Here is a 20,655-nt window from a genome sequence, read left to right as displayed (position 1 = left end):
TTTTATAAAAATCTATTAAAATCTAAATGTATTCAATTAAGATTTTATAAAATTCTTTTAAAATCTAGTAATATTTAAAAAGCCATTGATTTTAAAAAATTTTAAAAAATGATGAATTTGAAAATATTTTAATAGTGAAATTGTGAAGAAAATTATCAATATAAAATTCAATATTAACCTAAAAATTTTGTTGAATTCTTATAAACTCTTATGAAATCCACAAACTTCCATAACAATCCATCAAATCCTTTAAAATCTATAACTCATTTTAAATTCATTAAATTATAAATTGAATACACCTTTTAATTTTCAACATTTTCTTCCCTAACGCCATAATTAGGAGGGGAAAAGGGAAAAAATAAATTAATGAAGTGTCTAAGATTTTTTTCTTTCCCAAAATACATTTGTTTCTAAATAAATATTGTTTTTAATAGTTTTTTTCCTTGTAACTATGGTTTTTTTATTTATTTATTTTATATTACGCTGAATGTATTGTATAATAAATACAGAAAAAGATAGCCCCATTAATAACTTTCTTATTTTTATTTTCACCGTTTTGCACATCGCACCTCAGCTTGAGAGAGCCCTTGTGTAAACAAGTTGAAGGATTTTCTTTTTAATGGTTCTTTATTGTAATGTGGTCAAATAATTTTATCAGTCCACAAAGTTATTGGCGATATAAAGTATTTGGAAAGTCTAAAGAGTATTCTTGCTAGTAGCATAACTCAAAAATAAAAATTTGCTTCAAAAATTATGTTAGTTCCGATTTGTTTTATTAAATTTTAACATAAAATTATATACTATATATTAGTGTAAAAATCTAGCGAAAACAACATTTACCCCCTCAACTATGCAACTCTGCATGTTCTCTGTATTACAAAATCTCTAATATTATTTCTTGAACTGTTACATTGTGGTTAGTTAAGTCCAATCTTGCATTTTCATAGATGAATTTAATGATATTAAACTCATAGAACTCACGTAGTTTTGTTTATAAAACTATTTTATTATGTTTTATTTTACCTTTTTAGATGGTATGCATGATCAATTTTGACTAATTTACTAGGAAAATTGTATGATTGAACCAAACTGTTGAGAAAATAATAGTCCAATGTAAAATATGAAAGATTTTTAAGTTTTGGAGCGCAGGCAGTATAGTTTTTTTTCTTCTTTTTTTTTTTTTTTTTTTTTTTTGTAAAAAGGAAATTCATTGCCACGAGCACAAAAAGCCTTCAAAGAGGAGGATTGCACGTTCTAGATCATCTAATTGTGCTGCAGATTTGCTTGCAAAAAAAGCCTTGCATGATAATTTGCTGTTTGAACGAGTAAAACGTATATCCCTATATGATTTAAAGAATTTGGAAAGAGTTTCCAAGTATGTTGATATCCAATCATTTTATGATAATATTTCTAATGGATTCGATATTGATAAGTTTTTGAATGTAATTAAAAAAAAAATGAAATAAATATCCGTTACAAATTATCCAACGGTGATAGATTTGGATTAGTTTTGATAATCACATTGTGTTGTATATAAAAAAAATGTTTTTTATTTAACATTATTATTTTTTTGATAAATTGGGAATGATGGATTTTAGCATCAAATTTTGAATGCACAATCTTTAAAAAAAAAAAAAAAATACTAGGGGGACTTTTTTATAGTTTCTAATCATGTGAAAAAATAAACAAAGCAATTGATATGGTTTAGGCTTTGTATTTAAATTTCTTAAGTTACAGATAAAAGTAAAATCAATTTCAAAACAAATACAAATACAAATATATTATCAAATAAAAAAATTAAAAAAATTATTAGCCTATAAAATGTACCCAGTAAGGGGGCAAAAAATATAAATTGAATGTTCAGTTTAGTGAGTCTTTTAGAAGTATAAAATCAATAATTCAGCCAACCCGATTGGATTTTAAAAAGCTGAATCCAACTTCAAAATACGCACCGATTGGAAAGGGATCTAGTAACATTTGATGGGTAGTTATGCGTTATGTTTTCCTTATATGTACATATATCTATATATATATAAAAGAAAATTTTACGGTGCGGATCAGTTTTCATACGAATTATATCTAAATTGATATTTTTTTAAAAAAAGCGATGGCTTTTGCTGTGTATATATGTGTACAACATACATAACAAAGTTGACGTTTTTTTTTAAAAATATATATATATATATATATCAGCTTAAATGTTATCTACACTATAAAACTACTTTTTATATATATATATATATATATATTATTTTTTTTCTCGTAGACCCAGAGTCCATGTCATAATGAAACAAATCAAAAAATTGTTTTTTTTTTTCAAATTTTTGGTTTTTGCATTATTACAACTAAATTGTGTCTTTTTTTATCGTTTATTATAACTTCGTATAGAATAATATATATATATATATATATGAGTTTTACAAACATGTAAATGAGCCAACCACAACTGAGATGAATATTATAATTCTCAAATACAGCTCTCAAAATTTGAAAATACTTTATTTAACATTGACTGAATTTAATCACCTCTTATGTCGATTCAGCTCATTATAAGAAATTCTATAAAATTTTATGAGTATAGATATTCAATTAGGATTTTAATTGACTTTTTAAGATTTTTTTAAAATTCAAAAGTCAAATAATATTTAAATACAATTTATTAAAAACTCCATAAAAGTTTAGGATATTTAGGAGGGTGTATTCAATCTAGAATTTGAAGGGTTTTAAAAGTATTTAAAAATTTAGAGGTATTCAATTTAGATTTTAAAAAAGTCTATAAAAGTCTAATGATATTCAATTCAGATTTTAATAGATTTTGCAAAAGTCCATTAAAATCCAGGTGTATTGAATTAGGACTTTGTAAAATTCTCTTAAAATCTAATGGTATTCAAAAAGTTATTAGTTTTAAAAGATTTTAAAAAATAATGGATTTTAATGGATTTGAAAAGATTTTAACAGTGAAATTGTAAAGAAAATTATCAATATGAAATACAGCCTTAATCCTAAAGATTTCATTGGATTCTTATAAATTTTTTATAAAATCTATCGAATTCCATTACAATCTATCGAATCTTTTAAAACCTATAATTCATTTAAATCTATTAAACTCTAGATTGAATATATCCCCTTTAATATTTAATTAAAATTTTCTAACAGTCTATAAAGTTAAGAGATATTTAATTAAAAATTTTCAAAAGTTTGTAAAAGTTATATAGTATTTAAAATATCAGTAATTTTTATTGAATTTTTAAAATTTATGATTTTTATTGACTTTTAAATCAAAAATATAAAAATTTATTTAAAATTCTTCACCCATTTACCAAAAATCTCTAAAAAAATTTAAAATGAATTCAACTAATTTATCCCATAATTCATTTTTGTAGCCCCTATCTAATTGAAAAAGAACTATACTATGTCTATAGGAATGGTAAAATGACCTAATTGCACTAATATTCATACAATTCGCCTTAATGAGGTGGGACAAAATGCCAGGGTGGGGATGGGCTAGGATCATGGAGTGTAAGTATAAATTTATTAATCAAAATACATATTTTATACTAGAAAAATAATATTATTTGAAAATTATTGAATATTATTTAAAAAAGTAGGAAAACAAGTTTCCTCATCCTGCCCCATTTCCCCTTCAGTAAATCCTTGCCCCCGCCCATGTTTCATCCTATTGCCATTTTTATATTTTTGGAGTATTCAGGCTTTATCCATTTGCAATCCAAACACTAAAAGAATTATCACAAATTGTACAAAGAAAAAAAAAACAAAAAAGAAAAATATAGAATATGAAAGTCATAACTTTAGTGATTTTTATGAATTTTTTTTTATTGAAATATGAAATATAATTTTGTTACTACAAAGTTTATAGTTATATTTAAAAATTAATAAAAAAATTATTAATGTCTATCAAAGTCTATCAATGCTTGTAAAAATCTATTAATATCTATCACAGTTTTTTAAAATAAAAGTCTATAAAAGTTTTATAAACTTCATAAAAGTCAATAGAAATATGTAAATTCTCCAAAAGTCAATTACTAAAAAAGCTCTACAAATGTCAATTAAAATCTCAGTTAACAACACATAAAAAACAATGAAAGGACGAATAGATAATATCATCAGAGTTAAAAGAAATCAATAATACATTAGCAATAGAATAATATATAAACAACAAAAATATCTAAATATGATGTATGTAATCTGCCAGCTAAAACCTAAGGGGATAATTAAAATACAAAACTATGAAACAAGTAAACCTCACAATAGCTTGGATGATAATGAATTTGTGTTGTGTCAACTGGTTATAAATTGAGTTTTGCTCATTCAAACACGATCCCATTAAGCTAACAGATGAGATATTCATATTTAAATTCATTCGCTATCTCTTAATACATTAAGTTTTTGAATTGAATATATGTTAACCATTAACATCCGTTTGACCAATATAATATATATAATATCCTATAAAATAATCTTATGAAAAAAAAATAAGCAAAGAGAAAAGTTAAAAAAAAAAAATAGCTATCAAAATATATTTAAACTCCAATGGATAATATTAAATTGCACCTGAAACAATTAAATGATTAAACAAACACAAATTATAATAATTTGTTGCAAACTAAAAATGGGGAAATTAGAAATACAAATTGTCCAAAACCAATTAACCATAATCATGAACTTTTCATAAACTCTCTTTAATTCACCAAGCTTTTTAAACTCTTGCTCCATAAAGATAAAATGCTCCTAAAATCAAAATTTGAAATAAAAAAGTTAGAGAAAGCTATGCGGACAAAGATTAAGTTGTTTTCATTGTAAATTTAACTACCTCATTCATCATTAAGGGAAATAGAGTTGGAGCATTGTCCTGATTATGCTTCACCCATAATCATTTTGAAGATGTCTTCACAAATATCTTCCAAATTGATTTTGTCTTCATGTAAAGCTTCAAAGTTAAAGAAAATTAGAACTTTACATATTTTTCAAAGAAAAAGTTAGCTTTAAAATAAATACCACATAAAATTTACCTTTTTTGCCAAAAAGCTACTCTCTTATATATAGTAAAGCTTGTACAACTTTATGCAATAGTGAAGCCCAATATTGAAACTCTACTACCAGTATTAAAAGTTGATTTTGAAGCATTATTGAAATAGGAATTGCTAACACATCACGAGCCAAATGAGAAAGAATAGGGTAACGAAGTAGCTTTCCTTTCCACCAATTAAGAACATCCAATTCTTGCTTCCCATCCAATCTTTCCCTCATTAAAATATTTATCTATTTCATTTTTATTTTTTTCTGCTTTAAGAAGTACCTTGTATGTAATAATATCAAAGTCCTATCACATAAAAAAGAAATCAAACCATATTAATAATTCAAAGGCATTCATAAACTTAATTTTATTAATATAAAAACCAAAGTAGACTTAAACTTTACCTCAAAAATATTATCTCCCTTTTCCACTTAGCTAGAAGTGTCATTTACATTGTTGCTTGTCTTGATAAGATGAGAAAACTCTTTCGAATACACATTAAAGAGAGAAGTCATAGTGTCTCAAACACGTTTCAACTCATAAAAATCCTTACCATAAGCTTTGTATAAGTCCATTCAACAAATTGAATTTTATAACTAGGATCTGAAAGTTTCCACTCATAAGAATCCTTACCATAAGCTTTGTATAAGTCCATTCAACAAATTGAATTTTATAACCAGGATCTGAAATCATAGCTATTGTAAGAATCAAATTATATTCAGATCAATACTTCTCAAATTTCAAACTCATATAAGTCCCCATCTTTCTCAAAAAGCTATCATTCCCTTCCACAGCTATCTTGATATTAAGTTGAGCGATAAGCACCTTAGGAAAAACAAGTTTGATGTATGGTATTTTGTTCTAGAAAATAAACAAGTGACCTCATAAAAGTTTCCCAAAAATTTAGAAATCTTCTCTATTTTTTCCCATTCTTCTAATACAGGACAACATTTAAAACTAGAATCTGACTAAATTGATGAATACATGATGATAGAGAATTCCACTATCAAGCACAAGATAGGTTGAGTTCCATCTGGTAGGCACATATTGTCTTAACCCCCTCCTACTACCCACAATTCCCACTTGTGCAACACTGTCATAGAATATTTTTTTCCTTCATGACGACCTTTTAATGTATTTTGTGCGCTCTCAAACCTTTACCACTGATTCATCAATTTCCTTGAGTCCATCTTGGATAATCAAGTTCAAAATATGAGCACAACATCATACATGAAAGAACTCACCATTCAACACTAACACACCTCTAAAATTCAATAGATTTTTCAAAATCTCAATGAAACAATCATTTGTAGAAGCATTATCCAGAGTAATAGAAAACAACTTTCTCTAAATCCCAGAGTAATAGAAAACAACTTTTTCTAAATCCCCCCATTACTCAACAGTGAATTAATTTTATTAGACAATGCAACACTAGTGTGTAAAGGGGGCATATGACAAAAATTCAAGACTTTCTTATTCAACTTTTACTCTTGGTCGATAAAGTAATCGTGGGTGAAAGATATCAACCAATGGTGACAGAGGTCCATGGATCTGAATCAACAAGCTTTAAAGCTTTTTCTTTTTATTTTTATACATCCTTAACACATAAGTTTTAGCAGTATTTCTATAAGGTAATTTAAGATATGGAGAAATATACTCAAACATAGTCTTAATACCCTTATATTTAACAAAGCTAAATGATAAATTATGCTTGATATTAGGACCCTCCCAGAGTTACCTATCGGAACCCTAAGATGGTCTCGATAAAGGAAAATCACATCGAAAATTTTATAAAAAATCCGGCAGCATCTCCCTTGTAAATTAGACTCTCTTAGTTATCTTCTACACAAAAAACTTACTCCGAAAATATACATCGCTTTTTTTCTCGTACCTTGTTATAAGTTTCCACAAATTTGTAGGACTTTAGTAATAATAACATAGGATTATGGATACAAGAAATAATTAGTAAACCGCAAATACCTTTATGGGTGTCAGGGCCTTTTTCCAGAACTTACTACCTATACTCGAGATGGTCCCAACTCTTCCCAAGTTTTTAAACAACACTGGAAATATGTACTTTTATAAATTATGGCCTCCCACTCCTCCCATTTATTACAGTCTCTCTTTTCTACAGCACTTCATGAGTATATCAAACACATAAATGCAGGAAGAAAAATAATAATGGTAGTAATAAATTGTACTGCTATAATCAATAAATTGTAAGACAACTTCTAATAAAATAAATTACATTTAAAAAAATGTATACAACGGAACAATATTTTAAATTGAAAAATTGAGGCCTTAACGAAAACCCTGATAACATCATCACTATACAGAACCAATGTAAATATTTATATATATATATATATATATATTCTCTACATATATATCAGAACCCATCCAAGATCTCTTACTATCCGATCCTAGTGAAATCCAACCGAACCGTCTTATGAAAAATCTGACAGAATCTCTCCTAAGGGTTGAGCATGCCTCAAAACTTTCCTGCACAAAAACATACTCTGATATCACACCACCTTATTCTTCCCATTTTACTACAAGAGATTCCACAAATATTCACGACTTCTATAAAAATAATACAGGGATATAGTTGCAAGGAATAATTTTAATAAAAATAAATATTTTTATAATTTATGTTTGCCCCACACCATCTACTTCGTACAGTCCTACATTTCTATACCACTTATGAACACATCAATGCATAATGTAGATAGAAGGGTAATAAAACAATAATAATAATAGTAATATTAATAACAATAATAGTACAACTTACTCAAAGATTTTTACACTTGTTCGAAGGCTATTGTACTTGTTCAAAAACTACGATACTTGTCTAAGGGTTACCGTATCATAATAATAATAATAATAAATGATAATAACAATAACAATAAAACAATCATGATAAATAATAATAATAAATACAATAATAATTAGCAATAGTGATAATAATAATTATAAGAAAAATAATGACAATTAATAACGGCAAATAATAATAACAATTACAATAATAATTTAAAACAATATCAATGATAAATAATAATAATAATAATAATAATAATAACAATAACAATATTAATGACAATAATAATAGTCACAATAATTAATAATAACTACTATAATAATTAACAATAACATCAATGATAAATAAAAGCAATGATAAAAATAGTGATGATACTAATAATAATAAATATAATAATCATAATAACAATAATAATAATGATATTAATAACAATAACAATGATGAATAGTAATAATAATAAAAATAATAATAAATAGTAATTAACGACAAATAATAATAATTCCAAACAATTAATAATAATAATAATAATAAAATAAAAATAATAATAACAAATAAGGGTAATAATGGAAATTCATAATTATGAATAGATAAGATAAAATAAAATAAAATAAGGTAAAATAAAATTTTAAAATTTATAAACATACTACGAAATATGCACACTTGTCGTAGAGGTACATAAGATCAAAGTTCAAAAAATCGGTATCTACGGAAATATCGAAAGTTCAAAATGCGGAAATTTCGATAGAAATATCGGAAAATATCGAACATCGATAAAAAATTATAAAAAAATAATAAAAATTTATTTTAAAAAAACAGAAATTTTTATTGAAACTTTAGAATTAGCTTATTTAATTTATTAATTATCAAATTGATTATAAAATTTTCTAAAATATTGAATGAATGTTATATTTTTTTTAGTCAATTGATTTATAATAAACATTAATAACCATAGATAAATTATTAGTAATAAAAATATGCCAAAAATACATATTTAATGAAATTATTTATTAATTAAAATATATAAAAAGATTACTACAATTACATTGTATTTATCTAAAATTAAATACAACATTTTAAACACATTAGCATAATTTAATAATATAAATATAAATAACATGTTAAATCTAAATTTCATGGAATAATTACAATTAAACATAACAAATATACCCATAAAAATCCATAAGAATATATTGACACATTCAGTTAATATAAACTCCTCAATTAATCCAATGTTTACTTTTAAATATTTTTATTATAACCAAAAATAGATGTTAAAAGTATACCACTTGTTATACAAAGTTTATATAAGCCGTAAATATACATATGTATATATATATGTGTGTGTGTGTGTGTATGTGTGTGTGCATACATACATATATATATATATATATATACAAACATAATCTTGAAAACAATATAAAACTCATTAATCCAAAGTCAATAGCAAATATTTAATAACACACATACTAAGTGGTATGTCCAAATTTAAACAATTATAAATGAATAAATAGATAAATAAATAAACAAATTAACTAAATAATTAAATTGGCAAATAAATGGACAAAATATTATTATTCCTTTCATTTCATTATAACTCAAGATTGGGTCTTATTAAGCAAAACACATATTTTGTAACCCTCACTACAACTAGTTTATATTATTTCAGTACAACTTGGCAAACGTTATCATAATCAGTCATAATTTGCAACCTACTTTCATTACATATATACATGTAAATGCAATATCTTCTATGTCAAATTTCACATCGGTTGGAAATGGAAACGAAGAATGGCTTATAAGCGTGTGGATACCTTTTTCTTGTAGACACGTTTTAAACCTGTGAGGGCTGGATTGTAAGAGGATTCTCTAGACCCAAAGCGGACAATATCTACATGCGGGTGGTCTAGGCTGTTACAGATGGTATCAGAGCCAGTACCCGAATCGGTGTGCCAGCAAGGACGCTGGGCCCCAAGGGGAAAGGATTGTCAAGTTCACATCGGTTGGAAAGGGGAACGAAGCATGGCTTATAAGTGTGTGGATATCTTTCCCTTGTAGACGCATTTTAAACCTGTGAGGGCCGGATTGTAAGAGGATTCCCCAGGCCCAAAGCCGACAATATCTACATGCGGGTGGTCTGGGCTGTTACATTCTAAAAACAAATATACATATGTGTGTCTATGTATACACACACATAAGTATATAAACAGATATATATATATATAAACACGAGCACAAATATATCTATATATATATATATATATATCTAAACACAAGCATATACATACATATATGTATACATAAACATACCAAAATCATGATATCAAATACCATAAAATTTCCAAAATTCCATAATAATAAACATTTGACCATGCTCCCCAAGTATTTTATATAATCACTATAAAGGGAATAAGAATCATGGAAACTCATATTGGAAAGGAAAACCAAGCAATTGTTTTGATCCAAGCACATTTAATATATAAATGTTAAATCTCTCTCCATATATATATATATATATATTTCAAAGATTGTTATAAGCCAAAAGAACTCAATACATAAACAAAATAGTTAAATTAATTTCTTTTAGATTCAAAAATGGCAATTTTCCAAATACAGCACCATAATTCATAAATAAGGTACCAATGGAAAGCTAAAAGGATGAAGAACATTAAATTAACCCTTCTTAAGCTCAATGCCATCAGTGGTGGTCAAATAATAGTAGGGAAGTTTCGACAAAACTTCAAACCATTATATTTCTTCAACCATTTGGAATTTGGAAAAATGGAGATCATATTTAGATTTAGGGAGTCAAAATTAAGGGGAAAGACCAACCTTGTGGTCAGGAACCACCGAAAAACCAATAAACTAGGCGACATCAATCGCCAGCATTCAAATGGCAATCTCAGCGTTTCTGTCGGCCAAATGGCCAGGGATTTGGCGATCGATGTCCGACCATGGGCTTCCACACTAGCCAGCCTGCGTCGGCATCTAGTGGTCAAAGCACGACCAATCAAGCAGGGCTGGGAGAGAGAGAGAGAGAGAGAGAGAGAGAGTCGTTTATATGTGTGCATACGGAGGAGGAGAGGGAGAAAGATGGAAAAGAAAGAAAAAGAAAAAGTCAATAGTGGAATCCACCTGCTCAATCTTGGTCAACCCTTGTCAAATTTTAAAAAAAAGGTTAAATTCAGAGCGCTATTTTGGTCGTGATGTTACACTTGATAATTGCCTCTACCATTAAATTGCGTAATATATTATTATCAAAGTTAGGTGAACATGCTACAAGATTCCCTTCTTGAGTATTCGATAAAGCATTTGCTTTAAATCATGACGTTTGTTTTTAGGACAATTTTGCATGTGATTCAACATATTACTTTTTCCATGACTACTCTCACATATGTGATATATTCCATATTGCCTAAACCTAGCATATCTTTTTTTATCATCACTAGTTCACATTAATTCAAACAACGTCCGAGCACATGGTCTTAGTTTATGATTACCTTTGTCTACTTGCAATGGTTTAACTTTTTTCCTTGCTAGATTTGTATCCTTATTAGTTACATTTTCAATATCATCTTCAACAGAAATGTCCACAAAACAATCACTAGCTTTGATTGAATCCATCTACATATATCCAAAAATATATATATATATATATATATATATAAATATTCATCAAACTAATTTCCAAAAAAATATATTTGCAACAAATTAATGCCCAACAAAAAAACACAATTGAATAATAAAAACAACATACTTGTTCACTCATTTTAGTTGATCTTTATGTCGATGATATGCTTTTATAATCTTTCAGTTTGTTCAAAGGGGCTATAAATCTTGTAGTCCAAATATACTAGCTAACTTCTTTTTCCTTAACTTGCAAAGAGCTTATGAATGCATCTGCCATATTAAAACAAATAAAGCACCCATCTTCGCCACCTACATAATTACATTCATGCTGCCATAGAGCGCCACCGCAGTGACATTTAATTTGTTAGTTTTCTTGTTTTCTTTTTCTTTTTCTTTTTCTTTTCTTTTTTTTTTCCTATAGAAATTTGTTAGTTTTCCACCATCTATTTTTTCAAAAACATAAAAATAAAAATAAAAAACTTGACGTCCTATTAAAATCCTTAAAAGATGATTTAGACATTTTTTTTTTAATTCAAATTTGTAGAAAAGTTGTATATCTATGGTTAAGGACAAAAAATGGAAAAGATTACCCTTTAAATTCCAAAATAATCTTTTACCAAAAATGTTATTACTCAAAAATTAGAGCATAAGATCAAGAAACATGATCTGTAGCCCTCAATACTTTTCAACATGGCCATAAGAATCAGAGTTAAAAAGAACCATGACTCCAATAAACCTAAAAGAATATGACTCAGAATTTTTGAGAAACAAAGCAATAGAAAAAGAGAAACAACAAATTTTGATTTTCAAGTATCCTCTTTGAATTGTTTCCATTATTTTATCTCACATATATAAAAGAAGTCTTCTATTATAATAGAACCAAATGAATGTATAAGACCATGTAAAATAATAGCATGTTAATGGTGCATAAAGAAAGAAAATTTTAAAATCTTACAACTTTTCCATTTCTGAATTGAATTTTATTAACACCAAAACAAAGTAAGAAGTAAAGTGAGGAAAACTTTGATTCCTACGGAAACTTAAAAAGCACAGTTAGCTAGATTGGCAAAAATTTCAAAAAATTCAAGAAAGCAAAGAACCAAAGTTATAAGACAAAGAGAAAAAATTACCAGAGGAAGTTCAGAAGCTTCTCCAACAAATAATAGACCAAATTCACTACCAAATTAAATGTTTCCGGACTAGGGTTTTCAAATTGAAAGAAAATGAAGAAATTTTCATGTACTTTGATCCAACATGTAGTAAACAAGAAAACCCCCAAAAAAAAAAAAGAAAAAAAGAAAAATATCTAACATCTACAGCTAAAGAAGCCACATTAAAATTTATATCTCAGAACTTAGATTCCTAACAAGAAGCATGAACATATAATTTAAAAAACAGTTATACATAAAATTAAAAAAAAAAAAAAAGGAAAAGTGAAACAATAAAATAACTTGAACTTTTTGATGAGGATGGCCTAGAGCAATAGAGTTGTGAACTAGTTCCTTTGTGCCTAGATGTGCTCCTTCAAGTTCTTGATATGGTGGATTTGCCCATGCTTTATCAGCCACATTCATGAGAAGGCTTCAAAGTAAAAGATTTGGGATGTGTCAACTGCTTGTTCTCCTTTGATCTTTCCTGATCTAGGGCACAATGTCAATGAGAAGAAAGAAGAAGAATGAAAATGACAATGAGATAATAGTGAGTGATACGAACCTAGGACGACCTGTTCCTAAATCCCGTATTATATTAGTCCGGATCTAATTATGTTCAAGTTCTACTGGTCACCTTGACTCTTAACCAACCTGTGATTAGAAACTTTGGTATATAATAAAGACGCCATAATAGGTGATGAAAGTCATATTGATAAGTCAAACTAAAACACTCACTCCCTAATGGTGTTTTAGGTGTTCAAAAGAACATGGAAAAATTCAATCTGACAAAATAAATTTTGAATATTATTAATGGTGTGTTCATCCTAAAAAACAAGTCCTTTTATAGGCTAAGAGAAAACAAAAAGGAAAAACCGGCCATGCAATGAAGAATCCTAATATGGCCGAAAGTCTCTTCCTTTCCTAATCTAATTTGGATTAATTAATTCCTTTATTTTGAATTAGGAATTAATTAATTTACAATGAAAATAATAAAATAATAACTTTCCTAACTTATTTTTCCAGCAAATAAATAAGTACAAATAAAAAAGTAATGGTAGTTTCCTAAAACAAAAAGTAGAATCAAATTAGGAAACTAACATACTAGCTTGTTGACTAAGTTGACTTTGATCAATTTTTGACCAATTTGAGCTCCAAATCAGCTTCAATATGCTTTTTAGGATGCCAAATAAGCTTATTATGGAGTCCCACACGTTGTCCTTGCTTGAAAGAAAGAGAAAAAACCAACTCAGCAAAATATAGTAAAGCCAGCGAGAAAACAGCAAAATTCGGTGACTTCTTCAACCCATGCACACAACCCCTTTTTGGATGGGTTTGAATATGCCTCTACTTGATTCCATATCCTATTAGACATATTCATTGAATCCATGAAGCACTGGAACCATTTCATGCTGCCAGGACTCCTTAAAAGTACCGGCTTCCATCACTTATATGCTCAAAACTGGTCTTGGATCTTCAGGTATGGAAAAGCCCTATTGAGAATGAATTACTCCCTGGATAAAGGCAACAAGATTGTTCCTAAACCTTTTGACTTGAGCTCTAGTGATCGGCCCAGTTTTCATCCGAATCGGGTCGGCACCCCAGCGGGTTGTCAGTTGTGTGGGTTCGGGTGGATTTGCATCAGGGGATGAAAATTTTGAAGGAGGATGTAGAGGAGATGTTTTGTTGGTATGCACTCTTGGTAAAGTAAAAGGTGCATCAATTTGAGTTAGTCAAATTTAAGACCAATTATAGCCATTGGATTCAAAACCATAGATACAAATGGTTTAGATTTAAAATTCTCTTGCGTGAGAAAAATTATCAAAATTTCCTTCCCGCTTAATACCAAGAATCCTGCTTAATACTAATTGAAGCACTTTTGGCAGCAAGAACAAAAAAAAAATAAATAAATAGAATAGTAAGGTTCATTTCTTGCTTTTGGCAACAAGAACAAAAAGAAAAGAAAAAAAAAATCACAGCCAACAGTAAGAACACCGCGGAATTCTTCTCAGCATGAACAAGGTACCTAAAACTAGAGCATATATTAAAATAAATTATACTTTCTAGTTCTCACATATTGATCAAATCTATCTCATTCTAACTCTTGCAATGCCTTGATGAATGCATCCTTAATCAGGTGGTTTGAAGCTACTACTATTTGAGATGTGATATGAAAGTCCTTACCAGATCTCAACCAAATCAACCACCTCAATTTCTTCACAATGTTTAAACTGTACTTTGTACAATAAATACTAACTTGATAGGAATAATATAAAATCATACCAAGGACCCCCAAATCCAAGTTTGTAAAAGAGATCAAGCCCCCCGCATGCAATTCCACAGAGATTCAATGCACAGGAGCCACTCATTTGAAGAGATCTCACTTGAGAAGAAGAGAATCTAACATGAACTTTACTATTTGGACACATGAACTTAACCTCAGTAGACAAAAGAATCATTAACTTAACCTTGGTAGACAAAAGAATCTGGTTTTACCTTATAAAATAAGCTATTAATTCTGTTTGTAGTAGCATCTATTGTCAACTTATTGCATTTTGTTCCAGCCTGCTCTTGTAAGAGATTAAAACTATTAGTTTTCTGCATGTTTTCAAAAAATAAAAAAATAAAATATAGGTTTTTGGCAATGGTTTTCTGAAAACTATCGCCAAAGGGAGAAAAGCTAACTCTTTTTATAAAAGCTTCGGCTATTATAAACATTTTTAATTATGCATTTTTAAAAAGCATTGCTAAAAACCTATACAATAGCCGACATTTTTGTGTAAAAGTGTTGGCTTTTCTCCTTTTTGGTGACGATTTTTCAAAAAACCAATGCTAAAAACCTATTTTTTATTTTTATATTTTTGTATTTTTGTATTTTTTATTTGTTGGACGCCTGCAGTTCATCAAGTTGGATGATTTTTCATCATGCTACCTCCTCATTCAAAATTGGACTTTACATGTGGGTTCCATTTATTTATATGAGGAAGATGTCTATGTCCATGATTACTTACTAATTTTGTTCCAGTGGATATGTTAATGGTTCTCAGGAAGTGTCCAATTGCTTATATCATCATCTCTTTTTTTCACTTGAACAAAATTAGATTCGGACTAATATAATATGGGTTTAGGTGCAGGTCGTCCTAGGTTCGTATCATTTGGTATCAGAGCCAAGATTTTGTTCAGATTTGATCTATCTTTATTTGCTTTATTTGTTTTTGTGTTATTCTAAAATTTTAGCATTATTTAAGGTTGCATCCATCTCATACACATTCGGCATCTAAAAAAAAAAAAAACATTCCTAGTCAAATTAGGTTTCCTTATTTTACTGTATTTTTACTTCCTAGTTTGTTGGTTGTTTGCATCTTTGTTCTCAGTAATTTTGTTTATTGTGGATTTTTCTTTGCTGTTTTAATCTTAAATATTTGCATTCATATATTCCAAAAAAAAAAAAAAAAAAAGGAAGAGGAATTGCGGCAACATATAAAAATTTACAAAAAATTACAAATTTGTATTTTGTTGTTGGTGGTCACGGGTTTGGTGGTTATTTGGTGTTAGAATTGCAATTTTGGTGTTGATTCTTGCTATTGCAGTTGTTTATGTTCTGTGAGTTTAAAAAAAAAAAAAAAGAAAAGAAGAAAAGCCAAATAAGAAAAAAATTAGTTTGTTGAAATTTGTTGCTGGAAATTTCTTGGAACTGCTGATTTGTTGACTATTTTTTCAATATTTGGAGTTGCTAGAGAATTATTTTTATTACTGGATATTTGAATTTTGGTGCTTAAATTATTTGGATTAAAATTAGTTAAAGGATTTGATACAAAACTAGATTACAAGAACAACAACTAATACTATTCTTTAATTTTGTTCGAATTGATTCTTGTTTGTCTTTGAAATTCTTTTTCTAAACTTTTATTCTTGAATCCTTAATTTCTTACCATCTGGTCTAGTTCTTATTGATTCCAAAATTTTCTTGTAATTTGCCTTATTTTTTCCTAGAAAAGCCGAAGTTTAGGTAATTTAAATTCATTCGGTATTACTTATTTTTTTGCTACTGTTTCGTTGATAAGTTTAATTAAAACATACTTATGATCTAATTGCTGTTTTGTGAGTGTTTTAATTAGAACTTTGAGATGATTTTGAGGAATGAATGATGAAATGTTTGTTGTCCAAGAAAGGCTAGGCCATGGGAGGCATAGGAGAGAGGAGGCAGATGATGATCTTGGCAATATCATGGTAAACATTCCACCTTTCATGGGAAAAGGTGACCCAGAAGCTTATTTGGAGTGAAAGGAGTTTATGAAGATGATTTTTGATTGCCATAACTATTCGGAGGCTAGGAAGGTGAAATTGGCAGCAATGGAATTTGGCCATTATGCACTCTAATGGTGACTAACAAGCAAAACACCCGAAGGAGAGTAGGTGATTACTTGATCACTACAAGGCAACAAATGAAAGGAGCCATAAGGAAGTGATTCATACCATCACACTATCATAGGTCGCTGCATTAAAGACTTCAATCTTTATCTCAAAGAAGTAGGTTCATGGAGGATTATTACAAGGAGATGGAGATACTCATGATGAGGATAAACATGAATGAAGATAGAGAAGCAACCATGGTAAGGTTTCTTGGTGGGTTGAATCATGAAATAGCCAATCAACTAGAATTGCAACAATATGTGGAATTGGAAGAGATGTTCCATGTGGCTATTAAATTAGAACACCAATTCAAGAGGGGTGTAGGCTCATAGCTTGGGGGTGCTTCCAAAAGTGGAAGATCAAATCCAAGTGTTTGGAGAAGCAATCCCACCTTTAAAGTAAGAAAGAAACTGAAGCTATGTGAAGAGAGCTCCAATCGGCCTAGGAAGGATCTATCAAAGCACCAAAGAATGAGGTAAAATCTGATCCTAAACCTTCAAGATCTATAGAAATTATTTGTTTTAAGTGCTAGGGATGAGGACACATCGCTAGCCAATGCCCAAATAGAAGAATTATGGTGTTAAAGGGTGATGGTGAGTTAGAATCAGAAAGTGAAGAAAGTGGATATGAAATCGAGCAAGGAGAGGAAGACTTTAAGGATGAAGCCGAAACCTTGCATGCATCCAATGCCAAATTAAATTTGGTTTCTAGGAGAGCGTTGGCTGTGTACAAGGATGAGAATAAAGTTCAAAGAGAAAACATCTTCCACACCCGATGTGAAATCCAAGGTAAGATTTGTAGTATGATTATTGATATTAGAAGTTGTATAAATGTAATTAGTAACATTGTGGTTAATAATTTAAGCTTAACAAATATTAAACATCCAGAACCATATACATTGCAATGACTTAATGATAGTGGTGAGATAAAAGTAAAATTTAGCATAGATAAATATGTAGATGTTGTTTTGTGTGATGTTGTGCCTATGCATACTGGACATATTTTATTAGGTAGACCATGGAAATTTGATAAAGATGCTACTCATTATAGTTGAGAAAATTGTATTGTTTTTAGATTTAAAGGTAAGAATGTCAAGCTAGAGCCATAGACTTCCAAGGAAGTATATAAAGACCAATTACAAATACAATAAAAGACGTAGGCCAAAAAGCTCAGAGAAAAAGCTAGTATGGCCCCTATGGCTTTGCCATCCATCCAAGAAGGTAAGTCTGAGTTTGCTGCCCAAGGTAAGCATTCTAAAACACAAGTTGAGTGGAAAAACCATGAGAAAATCGGAAGTGGAGTGAGAAAAATAGAGAAAGTCGAGAGTCAAGTTGAGAACTTGAGAAAGAGAGAAAAAGAGAGAGAATGTGTGGTGGCCGAGAGAGAGAAAGGAAAAGAAAGAACAGAAAGGAAAAACAAAAATTTTTATTTGAGTTTTGGGGATGTAAATAAGGCTATATTGATTAAAAAACCATTCCTGGTCATGATTTATAAAGATAATTATTTTAATGATCAAGCTAACTTTGAAGAACTTGAATTGCCAAGTTCAACTATTTCTCTTTTGCAAAATTTTGAAGATGTCTTTCTGGATGAAATTCTAAATGGATTACCACCTATTAGAGGGATTGAACATCACATTGACTTTGTTCGAGGGGCTGCCATACCAAATAGACCTGCATATAGAAGTAATCCCAAAGAAACAAAGGAGGTACAAAGGCAGGTAAATGAGTTACTTGATAAAGGTTACATTCATGAGAGGATGAGTCCATGTGCTATTCCTATTTTATTAGTGCCTAAAAAAGATGTTTCTTAGAGAATGTGTGTTGATTGTAGGGCTATAAATAATATCACCATCAAATATAGCCATCCAATTCCTAGATTAGATGATATGCTTGATGAATTGCATGGTGCTTGTATGTTTTCTAAAACTGATTTTAGGAGTAGGTACCATCAAATTAGGATGAAAGAAGGTAATGAATGGAAGACCGCATTTAAGACAAAATATGGACTGTATGAATGGTTAGTTGATACTAACCTAGGATTTAAAACTGCGCCTAAACCCGTATTATATTAGCCAGGATCTAATTATGTTCAAGTTCTAATGGTCACCTTGACCCCTAACCAACTTGTGATTAGAAACCTTAATATAATGAAGATGCCACAATAGGTGATGGATTTCCTATTGATAAGTCAAACTAAAACACTCACTCACTAATGGTGTTTTAGGTGTTCAAAGAGAACAAAGAGAATTCAATCTCACAAATAGTTTTCTATAGGAATAATGTACTGAATATTATTGATAAAACAAGCCCTTAAATAGGCTAAAAAGTTATAAAATAAAACCCTAAATAACTAGGTAAAACTGCCACCAAAAAATAGGAAGCCTATCTTGGCTGAAATTCACCTCCTTTCTTTATCTAATTTGGATTAATTAATTTATTTATTTTGAATTAGTAATTAATTAATTTACAATGAAAATAATAAAATAATAGCTTTCCTAAGTTGATTTGTCCAGAAAATAAATAAATACAAACCAAATAAAAGACTAATTTCCTAAAACAAAAAGTCAAAATCAAATTAGGAAACTAGTTGACTATTTTGACTACTAAGGTATCTTTGATCAATCTCCAGGTTGTTTGGGCTCTAAATCAGCTTCCATATGCAATGTAGGATGCCAAGTATGATTAAAAATGATTCCCACACATTGCCCCTTGATTAGGATAAGTCAAACATGAAGAAAAATCAAAGCCAGAGGCTAAACAATACATTTTCGGCCAAATTGAGATGCTGTTTGTACAAGTCCTTTTTAGATGCTTTTGATTCTACCTTGGCTAGATTCCATGTCCACTTAATTATATTCATTGAGTTCATAAAATTTTGGAACCATTCTTTGCTGCCCGGAGTCTATATTTGTATGAAAACAGCTATCTAGGTCCGTATCGACCTCCTCCACTTGGATACTTAAAACGGATATGGTATCTTCGGGTATGGACAAGCCCTTTTAATAATGAATTATCCCAAGCCCTTTTACGAATGAATTATCCCTTATAAAAAGGCAGCAAGGTTGTCCTTAAACCTCTTAGCTTAAGCCCTAGTGATCAGCTCGGTCTTAATCCGTATCGGGTCAGCACTCCAGTGGGTTGTCGATTATGCGGGTGCAAAATGATTCTCATCATTCCCCTCTTCTTGAAAAGAATTTATCCTCAAATCAAGATCATCTTTGGTGAGGGCTTTTGAAACGTGGCAGCACTATCTCATGCCAAAGGAATTTATGATTCATACGGATCGTGAATCTTTGAAACACATTAAAGGTCAGGGAAAGCTCAACAGAAGGCATTTCAAGTGAATTGAATTCATTGAGACTTTTTCATATGTGATCCGTTACAAGAAAGGTAAGGAAAATGTGGTTGCCGATGTATTATCCCGAAGGTATGTACTCTTTTCTACCTTAGATGCTAGATTGCTTAAATTTGAATAATTGAAAGAATTTTGTGAGCATGATACTGACTTTGGAGAAATATTTACAACCTATTTGAAACATGGATTTAATAAATTTTACATATTTGAGGGGTATTTGTTTAGGGAAAACAAACATTGTGTACTTAATTGCAGCA

This window comes from Ziziphus jujuba, chromosome 8, assembly GCF_031755915.1.
Source record: "Ziziphus jujuba cultivar Dongzao chromosome 8, ASM3175591v1".
Classification (NCBI taxonomy): domain Eukaryota; kingdom Viridiplantae; phylum Streptophyta; class Magnoliopsida; order Rosales; family Rhamnaceae; genus Ziziphus; species Ziziphus jujuba.
Note: the sequence above shows the minus strand (reverse complement) of the source record.